Source organism: Sorex fumeus, unplaced genomic scaffold (assembly GCF_029834395.1).
Source record: "Sorex fumeus unplaced genomic scaffold, SorFum_2.1 ptg000011l, whole genome shotgun sequence".
In the NCBI taxonomy this organism is placed as follows: domain Eukaryota; kingdom Metazoa; phylum Chordata; class Mammalia; order Eulipotyphla; family Soricidae; genus Sorex; species Sorex fumeus.
Genome location: NW_026606068.1, coordinates 6865821 through 6878091, shown reverse-complemented (window position 1 = coordinate 6878091; position 12271 = coordinate 6865821). Strand labels below are relative to the sequence as shown.

Sequence of the window (12271 nt, the reverse complement as noted above, 5' to 3'; positions counted from 1 at the left end):
CGTCCAAGTGGAAGATATTGTCTTCTTGGTTCGCAAGGACCCGAGGAAGTTTGCTAGGGTGAAAGACTTGCTTGATGCGAATGAAGAAATAAAACGCGCTAGAAAAGCATTTGATGAAGCAAACTATGCATCGTAACACCTTGTCCTATCAGATGCTGCATTATCTCTAGGGAAGCCACAGCTCACTGCATTCTCTCTAGGAAGTTCTTGGTATCGAGTTACGAAAATGAAATTTGAAGAGAAGCATTTTCAACCTTGATTTTCAGTCTTCAATTGTACAATGATAAGCAAACCTTGAATTTCCAGTCTTTAGACACTTTCTGAGGGGCCCACCATCCTTCGGCTGCACCTGGGGATGTCTACATCTGAGTAGTGCCTCAGTTTCTCCTCTCTGAGGAGCTCAAAGCATATATGTCAAGGAAATGTGATCTCTAGCTTAAGAAATCTGAGTGTTATTAACCCCCAGCAGTCCATTGCTTTGCGGGGCAGCCTGTCTGGGTTCTCTCCTGGCTCTCATCCGTCCCAAACCCCAGCTCCCCACCCTGGAGGCCACCCAGCACCCAGACTTGAGAGGGTTTCTGTTCCTACATGCCCACAGCAGGGATTGTGGCCAGTGTTCAGCACACCATGCACCCTGGAAGGGACACTGTTCCTACCCCTCCCCAGGCAGGCAGATACCGAGACTACGGCAAGGGGCTGTGATGGGAACCAGGACCGACCCTGACACAGGAGCCCAGAGGGGACACTCAGGTGCAGGCCTGGCTCTCCACAATCCTGCAAGCTCACTGGCCGCAAAGATGAGGAACACAGGCTGGGCAGGGCCCACAGCCCCTCCTCACTGCTCATCAGCTTCTCGGCTTTCTTCCCCATAGACCCTGAGCCTCTGATAAACTCAGGAACAGCGTCATCTCTGCCCCCAGGCATCTGAATTCGAGTTTTTACTTTTTCAAATATGCAAACGTTTATCCACATTCTAGTGCCAGTGACACAGGATGCATGTTCCAGCCCCTGCATCTCCTCAGCTGCTGCTATTTTCTTTGCTGCCAAGGGCTCAGGTGGGGGGCAGGTGTTCGCCTGAGACCCCGAAAACCGGTGACACAGAGGAAGGGATCGGGAGAAACCCAGAATAAGTGCCAAATCTGAGTGCGGTCTCAAAAGTTCTGAGAGCTTTGGGAGTCTGGACAGACGGAACTGGTCCCGGGTGGAGCACATGATGGTTCTGCCTCTGGTTGGAGCTGAGGCTCCCCACAACCATGGCTGGAGTCGCCCTATCACCAAAACACACACCCTCACAAGACCAGCACGATGGTTTAAACAGAGAAAACTTTATTCCTCGTTGAAAACACACTGAACTAATAGGAAAGGGGATTACACACAGTCCACATTCCCTCCCCATGCCATGTCGCAGGGATGAGTGGTAGGGGACCCCCATGGCAGTAGAGTTTGCCACCCCTTATTTCTCGAAATAAAAAGGAGCCCTGGGTTCTGACACTGCAGATTTGGTTTTTATTCCGGTTTCTCCCAGATCAAGTGTGGCCCTACGGGACCTGCGTCCCTTCACTGAGTCACACAGTTCTTCCCCCCAGAGGCGCCTCTATTCCCTTCTTCCTTTCTTGCCTTCATGCTCATGTTCCTTGAGTCGACTGCTATTTGAAAGTCTTTTAGAGGCACCGAGTGTTTGGCTTCTTCCAGAAACATGTCCAAGCCAAAAGGATCCTCTACATACTGAACTGGTACCTCTAGGCCTCGCTACCTATGATCTGAACCAGAAAACACCTTATCGAGAACAGATCTGTGGATCTTTCTTCTGGGTTCGAGGTCACCACCATCCGTATTCTTGTCTGAATTTTCCCTGGGCCTGTAAATGTCAGGGGCCCTTTCTGTGCCACCTCTCCATGCTTGGTCATGAACTTTGTATATTTCGTCTTCTCTTTCTGCAAAACCGCTGTCCATCCCCTATGTTTGGTTCAGGAGCCTCTGAACACCATCGGAAGGCCGAGGGTTGGCCACACCACGTGCAGTCACTTCACTGGTATCTCGGTTCTCATGAAATTTAGGCCATTTTTTCTCGGGTGCTGCCCTGGAAAGATTGAGGTCAAGCCGTCTCTCTGTCTTCCTGTTCTGCCGGATTTCATCTCTCTTGCGTGTGTCTACATCCTCTTTCAGAACATGGGTTTTGAGACCAGCTCTCCTGCCCCTGGCTCTCTGGGCCATTTCTCTGAGCGACTCTTCACATTTCTTCTTTTCTCTCGGTGCCATCTTTCTCTGTACCTGAGCACGCATTTCCACAGCTTCACGAGCCTTCCGGTTGGCGATGTACAGCGCTTCTGCCAGCCTGGCAAAGTTCTCATTGATTTGCACGGTCTGCACTGACCTTCCAACATCAGCCAGGTGTTTGTCTAAGGGAACTGTGTAACCCCTCGCGTTCTTCCATTTGGAGATACAAGGAGGAATCTTCCATGCTTGTTGCTCCTTCACAGTCATCTTCCGGCTGGGAGAATGCATGATGGGTGCAGGACGAGAAGGTGGTCCCCAAGGAGTTTTCTTATTAGTTTTGAATCTCGTAGGCTCCATGGGATCTTTCTGCATTTCTGACACCTGAATAACACTCAGTTTGTCTCCAGAGTTGAAAGTCGCTCTTTGCTGAGCTGGAGTGAATCGGATATACTGAGCAGGAGCCCGCTTTTCAGCCGCTCGGGGAGGCACGGCGGCAGCCAGCTTCTGAGACACAGACCTCTCGAAGGCTCGTCTGGTCTTTTCTGTTACCTCTCGAATGGCTTCTTCATCGGGTCTCTGGAGGTCATCAGCCTTCAAGGCTTCTTTGGGCACCAGGTCACGGTACTTGCTGTAAATGACCTTGTCTTTGGGCTGTCCTTGTCGAGCAATTGCATCATACTTGATATTTCCTTCAGTGTCCACCTGAATGGCCAGTGCATTTGACATTTTTTTCTTCGGGGAGCTGGAGCGATAGCACAGCGGGTAGGGCATTCGCCTTACAAGCGGCCAACATGGCCGACCCGAGTTCGATTCCTCCACCCCTCTCGGAGAGCCCGGCATGCTACCGAGAGTATTCGATATGCCAGACACAGTAACAACAAAGTCTCCAATGGAGACGTTACTGGGCCCGCTCGAGCAAATCGACGATCAACGGGAGGGCCTTTACCTTTACCTTTTACCTTCTTTGGTCCCATAGGCAGTGGACCCTGGGCCACGTGGATCTCTGGAAAAGCAACTCCATCTCCAAACTCCACTAATAAGCGAGGTATCCAAACTTTCCTGTACCTCTATGCTGGAGGCTCTCTTCAGAGGAAACCAGTGAGGTTTGTGGGGACATCTGGGATCTTGCCTTTTCCTCAGTCTCAGGCTGGTCTTGAGCTAGCTGAGTTGGGGCAGGTAAACGGCTGCTGAGGGCCATCTTCTCCGGCAAGAATTGCGGCTGACCCTTGTCTCTGCACCGTGCCCTTCTGGGTTTCTCATGCCTGGGCCTCCACAGGCAGCAGCACCAAAGGGCAGGAACTGTCCGTGGCCTTTACCAATCTGTGGTTCCTCCCTGCCCCAGCACCCGCGTACCTCTGAATCATCCCCCCGCTGTGGGCTCAGATCTCCAGTGAAGTTGCCCTGTGAGAGATCAAACAAACTATAGGCGGGCGATGTATGCATTCGGAGGCCCAGGACCACCTCCCCAGCAAAGGGAAGGGGACCACAGACTGATGGTCAAAGAGGCCCGTTTAGGCAGAGCTGCTGGCACACGCATAGAACATCTGAATTGTTCAGGTATAGGATGCACTTTGGTGTGGCTAATCATTTAGAGGTAAATGGGTCAAGTTTTCTGCAGGGATAATTCCCTTGGGGCAATCAACTCAAGGAGACGCTCTGCTTCCGCTCTGGCCCAGCTGGGTGTTCCTGAGTGTGGGGGCCGAGGGGGCCAGTCAGAGAAGGGGAGGTTGCTTCCTGGGGCTGCCGGCCCTGCACCCACTCTTCGGAGCCTGCCGCAGCACCAATCATGTTTTCTTATTTTATACCCAACCCTCTATTTCCAACAATCACTCATCGAAAAGTGACTGTTTCTATATAAAGTGACGTCTTTCCTGCTGTGTGGACAGGGAAAAGGCCCCTGGGAATGTTCTTTTGGGAAATAATAAAAATTTCAGATTCCTCCTTCTTAAGTCGCCAAAGGCATGAAAATCACGTTCTTTTCATTGTTTTCTTTATATAAATGGAGAAAAAAGGCACGTAACCATTGATAAAATTCAGGAAATAACTTGTATTAAAAATTTTTTAATATTAAAATCAATAGATTACAATTAAAATCAACATTGAAGTCAATATATCTATCAAACCAATTTATCGTTCTCAGTTCTGAAAGCTGGGCCAAAGCTCTTGTGGTCGGCGGAGGGCACTGTGGCCAGAGCTCCCCTGGGCCGGTCGGAACAATATCATCTTGACACTTTCAAAATCAAAGTCCTTTGGGGAGGAAGAATTGAAGCCCCCGGCCCCGAGAAGGTAGGTCCCCCAGAAAAGCAGGGGCCTGTGAGGTTTAATGACGCCGCCGTGGGACCCTGTGACCTCTCTCCTAGTTTCCAACGGAAATCACTAATCCAATCTGGAAAGTGCGTTTCTGTGGGCTTCTCAGGAGGAGTCCAACCCTCACTGAGCACCTTCAAAGACGAGGTCACCATGGACATGGATGGAGTCATTCCACAGCACAGGGTCCAGGCCTAAGGGAAGAACGGTTAAAGCGAATCAAGGAGCAGATGCAGAGACTTGCCATTTCCCTTGCTGGGAGAAGAGCTAGCAGCCCCTGTCAGTCCTTCCTGCCTCTAGGCAGATGGCCATCCAAAGGCGTTCGCAACCTGCTGCTTTCTTCTGGAAGAACTTGGATTCTGGGTGCTGTCTTGGCTCCAGGCTGCATTGAGGCACATGGTGTCTGAACCCCGAGGCGGGAAACTGGGTGCGCCTAGAGTTCCCGATCTCGGGAAGAACGGTTTTTATTTTTTTCAATTAGTAATTTCTTTATTCTGGAAAAGCAAACCAAAGGATGAGATGGCCGAAGTTTCAGCTCAAGTCTCTCCAAATATTGTCGTCCATTCCCTGACCTTTCCATGTGCTATTTCTTGGCTGTTTTTTGGATCAAGGCCATTCTCTGTTTGTGAGTTTCTGCGGTACAAGCTTTTTTGTGGGGTCGGCTTTCTTCAGGGCCAAATCCTGGGATCCACATGTTCCACCGGCGCTCTAGATGAAGCTGGACATCCTTTACCTCCAGAGTGCAGGACGTGCGATGCCGAGCAAGTTGGCAGGCGGCTGTCGCCACACTCTCGACAAAGTCATCAGCAATCTGCAGCAGCATCTCTTCCACACCTTCGTCTAATTCCACATTGGGATCCACTTCTCTTACTAAGTCCTGTAACTTCTTCTTGGTCAATACCTGGCTGTTTCCAGGGTTTAGTCTCCCTCCTCTCCCAGGAGTACCCGGTAGCTTTCCTTCTGTAGTACTATTGGCCATGGAGCCTTGTGGAGGGGTGCTGGCTGGTTCCGGTTATATGGATGAGGAATTGGAGAGGTTGAAGAGGACCGAGGGGCCAAACTGGTTGCTCAGAGGAACACGCTCAGAGGGACGCTCTCAGAGGAAAGGTCTCAGAGGAATGCTCTTTTACTTCGGGAGGGGAAGAGCTTTTATGCAATCCCAGAGGGTGGGTGCCAGACAGGGTGTGGCAGGACCTGCCAGAGTCATGAGGGAGGGCTAGGGCGGGGCCAGCTTGGTGTCCACACCCTGTCTGTGCCTTAAGGGTATTAGAAAATGTCACTTCTGCTATGTATCCTGGAGAGCCTTGTATGCTCATGGCCTGTTCATCTCATGCATCATTTCTTACATTGAGACATTTAAGTTTACTTAATAGTTGCAGCTATTTCTACGAACATAGCAAAAACGACTGTTTCCAAAACTTAGTTCCTGGGCTCTGGAGCAAGGCTGCTGTGCTCCCACTGTAAATCTGAGTAGCATCTTAGGCCTATTTTAGTCCTTCCTTCCCCATGGGGGTGCTGTCTCTTAAAGCACAATGGTCGCATCAAGATCATGCTTTCATGCATTCTAGATTGTCCCATTTCGATGCTTGGGTAGCTTCAATGCTCACCCCCATCCATCCCAGTCCCACGGCAGGACCTCTCTAGTTAGGAACTACGGAAACCAATGCCCGAGTCAAGTAATTATAACAATGCCCGAGATAGCTCTCATAGCCATTCAATTTCCAAATAGTAGCAGCACAACATCTATGGTCTCTCTGTGTTTAAGCATAGAGCAGTTCTCCGTATAAAACTGTGAACAGGCTCTAGGGGAAAGAGAAAAGCAAATAATTCACTTCACGGTCTACAGTCTCCAGAAGATTTTGACTTAGTAACTACTACAGGGAAAGGTGAGAGATCAATTCAGGGCATTAGAGGTGCTCGCTAGAGCACTGTAAGCTTCTCTGGGAGGAAGAAAATCAGCAATTCACTGAAGCCTTAAATCCTCAGTGTTAATATTCAACAGCCCTGGAATCCCTGTCGCTTGGGAACTCGGGACAGAGAAGGAGGCTGGAAGGTCTGTCTCCTCTGGGATCCCACTTTTCCCTCAACTTGGGTCCTTTCCGGCTGCCCTGCTCCTTTGTCAGCACCCTGAGGGGAGCGGATGTGGCCTGGAGGCAGCCCCAGGGTCCCCCAGCAGGAAAGGTGCAGATCGGGATTAATCTCACCTGTAGTGGGTGGCAGGGAGCCCTGGTTCCTGTCTGAGATGATTTTTTTGTTCCTTTTTGCCACACCTGGTGTGTGTAGAAATCGCTGCTGGCAGGGTTTCGGGTACTGTATGGGCCCTCGCTCTGTTGGGACGTGAACACATGTAGGTGCTCATGGCCGACTTGACCCATCCTGACCCAGCCAGGCGTTCCTGAATGTGGGGACAAATTGGGCAGGCCAGAGAGGGGGGAGGTCGCTTCCCGGGGCTGCCTGCCCTGTGCCCACTCTCCAGAACCTGCAGCAGAATCGATCTATTTTCGTTTTTATACGCAACCCTCTATTTCCAGCGATCACTCAAGAAAAAGGAAGGCTTCTCATTGTTTCTATTTCAACACGGCGCCTTTACTGCTGTGTAGACACCTTCTAGGCGACCTGAGGTGGGTCCCACAGAAACACAGGAGCCTGTGAGGTCTAATGATGCCCGAGTGGGGCACTTCGGCCTCTCTTCTAGTTGCCAACGGGCCATGTTCTTTGGATACACACAGAAAGACCATTAAGGCTATGCTCCTCATATTTGGGAGGTGATTGACTCTGAACTATTTCTACTCCTGGGCATAATTACTTGGTCATAATTTCTTGACTCAAGCTTCAGTGTCTGTAGTTGCTAACACCCCAAAAGGGAGGTCCTGCCCTGGGGATGGGATGGACCCGGGGCGAGTGGCAAAGCTACCCGAGCAGAAATGGGACATTCTAGAAAGTAAGAATGCGTGGTCTTGATGTGAGCAGTTACAACTTAAGAGACAGGACCCCCATGAGGAAGAACAAGCTGAGCTGGCCGAGGTCTTCCTCTGGGATAGATGGTAAAAGCCTCGCTTGTTCTCAGAGCACAGAGAACTAAGTGTTAAAAGCCTTGATTGCTCTCAGCCCAGAGAACTAAGTTTTGGGATCTTTGTCTCTTATTGTGTTTGTCCAAACCATTGCAAGTATTGATAACTTCTACAACTAGAGGGAAAGATAAAAGCAATATAGGTGTCCTGGGATACAGAGTGTCTTCTTGAGTTGATCTCCCCAAGAGAATTTCCTCTGCCTAATACTTATCTCTGTAAATATCAATCACACCTATGTTCTTACCTCAACCCTCCCCCCTTAAGATGATCTATAAATATGCTAGCAGCTCTGCACTAACGGAGCCATTTTCACCCTCGGGCTGAGGTCCACCAACACCCCTCTCCCTGTCTCTCTCTTGGGGAGGCCTGGAAGGTAGGGAGTGTATTCTTGGCCACCTAAAGCACACTCCTCTCAGCAGCAGTCCCCGCATTTTATTTTCTGAACTCATAAAGGACAAGGATTCAAGAGGAGCATACCTTCATTTTTTTTTCTTTTTAAACTGTGCCCACGTCATAGGTCCAGGATGACCAGAATAAAACCCAATGTGTAATATAAACAGGAACAGAACACTCTCGTAAAAGAGGCTATAGGTGCTGAAACAATATTGAACTCTAGCACTTGGGGCATTTAGAGAAGCAGTCAGAATACCAGGGAAGAGACCAACGCACAAGCTGAGTCTGAGATGATATTAGCAGGCCCTGGCACGTGGCGAATGAAGAAACCTTACAGCCTTCACTGGAGCTCATTCCTGATAGGAGAAGTATCCTGCTTCATAACCATACACACAGGCACTAGTATCCTGGTGACAGTGCCTTCTGTCCCTCCCAGACTCTGCATCGGTAATGGCTGAGTGGGTGAGCTCCATGAATGGTGGGTCTCTGTGCCTCCCATCAATAAGCATCTGCCGAGTGGGAGAAGAAGCACATCCCTGCTGGCCCTGAAGCCATTTTCCTGGAGGTGGCAGCTCATGAACTACAAGTAGAAGTTTCACTTCACCCCAAATGGAACGGTACCACCTGAGTCTATTTTTTATTTGGTGTAGAATATTTATTTCTTCATGAAACACTCAAAGATGAGTGGGAAATCATTTTAATCAAAGAATTGTACATTTCTTCCCACATATCTTGCTTTGTATTAGGAAATGACATTACAATCCTTGTCACAATATTACAAAATATTTCCAAGAAAATATTAAGAAAAACCCCAACACACAGGAAAGATGGGCTGAAATAAACTGTTTTTCTTCCCCAGAAATCTCTATTCCAGCCCATGGCAACCAGAGAGAACCCAAACAAGTCAGGAATAAAGACCCACACATACACACACACACACACCGTCAAAAGTTTCCAAAGACTTCTACAGGGAAAGAATTGAAAAGGGATGAGAATGACCGTCTGAATGGGCATGGATGTTAGCAGCACTGCTTCACACCACTAAAGTGTGCAAAGTGGCCTGGCCCGCCAGGGTCACAGGAGCCCATTTATCTCTTCCAGGAAAGCCTCATAGGCTTCCCCCTTTGTTTGTGCGGAAACAGGAAGGCAGGGGCCAGAATCAGGGGCTGCTTCAGCAGGAGGCACAGCAGAATCCCCCTCTGTCCTTCTCTGGGGAGCGGGAGGCCTTCTGTTCTCCCGATGGATCCTCAGAGCGATGGGCATGAAGCGAGTGACCGCGGCCATGGGGCTGGTGATCTGCGGCTTGGCGCTGATGGTTGCCGTCGTTTCCTACTCAGCTGTGGCTGTGCTCCTCTCACCTGCTGTGGGCCACCGGGTGAGGTTGGGAGGAGCGCTCAGTACTTCTGGGCTCAGCCAGGGAGCTGGTGGGAACAGCCCAGGCGGGGCAGGGTCGAGTGGTGGCAGCAGAGGGGGACACAGCACCCCTGGACTATGTGGGGGATCCCCGGAGGTGCAGGGTAGAAGGGAGGGGAGAGTCGGGGTAAAGACCCTTCAAGTCCTGGCATTGCGAGGTGCCTCAGGGCTGGAGGGGCTCCGGGAGGTGGTCTGGGTCGAAGGCCTGGAGGGGGTCCAGGTGGTCTGAAAGGTTGTGCAGGGGGTGGTCCCAGATGGGCTGGTCCTGGAACGGGAGGTGGACTGGCCGCTGGGGGCACTTCGTGCTGGGAAGCACCAGATGTGAGTGCACCAGAGAGAGATTCCTCCTTGTGATGTTTGGGTGACGGCTTTTCTGCTTCAGAATCCTCCTCCGCTTCCTCCTTCTACTCGGAAAATCCCTCCACTTCACTTCCCTCTGCAGGCATCTCCTGACCAGCCAGTCGGAGCATCTCGGACTGGAGAGGAGTCAGTACCTCCATGTTCTTCCTTCTCTTCCATGACCTTCCAGGCTGACCCGTTAACTGGACACTCAGACTCTTTTGTTCTTCGCTGGCATCTCTCTCCTTCTCATCCCGGTGCCCCAAGTCATCACCTTCACTGTCTCCCTGCAGTTGGTCAGGGTCACCATCACCAGGACCACCATGGTACCCATTTTGCTCCATGTCCTCAGGATGGCCATCGTCTTCCCTGGGGCTGGGAGTGTCAACACGACCCCACTGCCCCGGGTCAGGATCAAATAGCCTATCGGCTTCTCTTCTCCAGAGAGGAGGATCTAGGGCAGAGCCCACCTGTCGACCAAAACCCTGTGAGGCGTGAGGAAGTGGCGGCCCGGGAGGGGGCCGGGAGGCTTTCTGCCCAATGGCAGGCGTGGGACACTGTGTCTGAGACGAGGAAGTTCAGAGACCATCCCAGATGGGCGTCCAGGGACTGATGTCCTTGTGAGGATGGAGGGTGGCTGGGCGCGGGGATAAGGGGATGTCCTGGACCCTGATGTGGGCAGGAGCGGGCAACACATCTGACAGAGAAGCCCTGTCCATGCCCACGGGCTGAGCGCTCTGGGTGGCAGCAAAGGACAGTTGAGAACTTTTCGTCTCGTATTCTACTTCCAGCTTTCTTAATTCTTTGCATACCTCTGGATTCTCTTTCTCATGGAGCCGCAGAATACAGTCAAAGGTTTCGCGAAGTTTTTGATGCTTATCTCTCAGCACCATCTCAGGGAAGCGAGGTTGTTGTGCCGGGTTCCGTTCCATTTCATCCCATTTCTCCATGTCCCGGATAATCTGTTTAGGATCCTTCATCTTCAAAACTGCAGCTCGTACCATCAGGCGTTGTTTTCTGTTCCTTTTTAATTCTCTCTTCCGGGCTTCCTTCCGGGCTTGGTCGGCAGGGTTCATAAACTTTCCACTCTTGGTGGATGATGTAGATCCCCGTCCCATGTCGAGAATTCGTGTGGTGTCTTGCTCTGTAAAAAAAATTTTCTGTTGGTCTCCTGTGGCTGGTGCGTCGATCTGAGGGACAGTCTCAGAGGGATGCTCTTCCAGTTCTGATGAGGGAGAGCTTTTATGCAAGTCTGGAGGGTGGGTGCCGGACAGGGTGTGGCGTGACGTGGCTGGGTCACCTGGTGGGGCTGGGGCGGGACCTGCTTGGTGTCCACACCCTGTCTGTGCCTCCAGGGAATGAAAAAAGGCGGTTCCTGCTGTGTTTCCTGGGAAAGCACTGCATGCTCAGGGCCAATTAATCTCACACCTCAGGACACTCCTGAACAATCCCAGACTCCTCTGCAGCTCCCTCTTTCTGCAGGGAGTCAAGTTGGGGAGAGGTGGGTGATCCAGATGGGACTCAAGGGGCGGTCAGCTCTTTCTCTCCGCACCTGTCCTTCTGGTGCCTGCCCTGCTCTGCCTCCTTCCTTGGGCTCATTTCTAGGACACTGTGAGCACCCTGAAGTGACACCGTTGACTGCCTGGGGGAAAGGCAGTGCCAGAGGCATTTTTCAGATTCTCACCCAGAGGGGTGCACGGAGGGGGGATCCACTGTCTCAGTGGGGAAACTGGGACTCAAAGAGTGTGTGATACCCGGATTTCTGGATTCTCTATTGAAGTAATGGACAGAGGCGCACACAAGACAATGCAAAGGCAAAAGGAGTTTCATTGCAGTATACTGGGGTCAACTCTCTCACCCTCTGAGTGATCTCTTGTTCGTGACGTCACTCCAAGTGGCAAGCAATTTAACTAGGGTTTGATTACATGTCAGGAGCACTGTAGCACTGTCCTCCTGTTGTTCATCGATTTGCTCCAGCCACCCCAGTAATTTCTCCACTGTGAGATTTGTTATTGTGCTTGGCATATTGAATAAGTCACGGGTAGCTTGCCAGGCTTTGCAGTGCGGGCTAGGTACTCTCAGTAGCTTGCCAGGCTCTCTGAGAGGGGTGGAGGAATCAAACCTGGGTTGGCCGGGTCGGCTGTGTGCAAGGCAAACTCCCTACAAATGGCTATCGCTGGTCTGGTAACTCCCTGAGATAAGCAATACTGGAATCTGGAGAAGGAAGTCAAGTCGGAGGGTTTTGGGGGTGAGTTTCAAGAAGGCATAAAACTCAGATTTGGGGTAAGTTCATATGAATGAGGTCATGGCCTCCGCCTGAGGAAAGCTCGGGATGAAGTCCAGATCCAGAAACAGTCCCATGGGAATATGGTGCTGCCAGCAAGTCAACCTGTACCTGTGCGGCAAGTGAATCAGCAGTCTGATGGGGCCTTCAGGATTCCTGATACCCAAAAATTGCCGCTGTGCCTCTGGCCGCACTCCAACAACTTGGGACCAAGTTTCCTGAGAAATTAAAAGTCCAAAATTTAAGT

General features: G+C 51.1%; 3 pseudogenes; all 3 read right to left on the bottom strand.

Annotated features, from left to right (window-relative positions):
- Positions 1 to 1594: 1594 nt before the first annotated feature.
- Positions 1595 to 3415, bottom strand: LOC130020355 (SNW domain-containing protein 1-like; annotated as a pseudogene).
- A 1692-nt stretch (positions 3416 to 5107) lies between these two features.
- LOC130020287 (transcription initiation factor TFIID subunit 12-like) lies at positions 5108 to 8110 on the bottom strand (annotated as a pseudogene).
- A 952-nt stretch (positions 8111 to 9062) lies between these two features.
- Positions 9063 to 10858, bottom strand: LOC130020384 (WW domain-binding protein 11-like; annotated as a pseudogene).
- Positions 10859 to 12271: the final 1413 nt, after the last annotated feature.